The sequence below is a fragment of the Nothoprocta perdicaria genome, unplaced genomic scaffold (genome assembly GCF_003342845.1).
Source record: "Nothoprocta perdicaria isolate Ctin4 unplaced genomic scaffold, notPer1 scaffold_30, whole genome shotgun sequence".
Classification (NCBI taxonomy): Eukaryota; Metazoa; Chordata; class Aves; order Tinamiformes; family Tinamidae; genus Nothoprocta; species Nothoprocta perdicaria.
Genome location: NW_020455533.1, coordinates 4,347,366 through 4,347,711, shown reverse-complemented (window position 1 = coordinate 4,347,711; position 346 = coordinate 4,347,366).

The window sequence follows — 346 nt, the reverse complement described above, 5'->3', positions numbered from 1 at the left end:
AACAGCCTCCCCACCCCGAAAAAAAAAAAAATATATATTATATATATATATATACATATGTGTGTGTGCGAGAGGCGGCAGGTTGGACGCTGGTGGCGAGGAGGAGGAGGAGGAGGGTGGGAGGAGGAGCGGGTCGGGGCCGGGGGCTCCGTCGGGGCCGCAGCCGCTGCCCCCGCCGCCCGCTCCCTTCCATTAGGGGCGGCAGATCCGCGGTCACGGAGCCGCGCTTCCCATTTGCCCGTAATGATCCTCGCTGGAAAATTGATCGAGGGGCGAGCCCCCCCGCTCCGCCCGCTATTCCCGCCCCCCCGGGGCTGGTCGGGGCGGGGGCCGCGCGCTCCTTCCC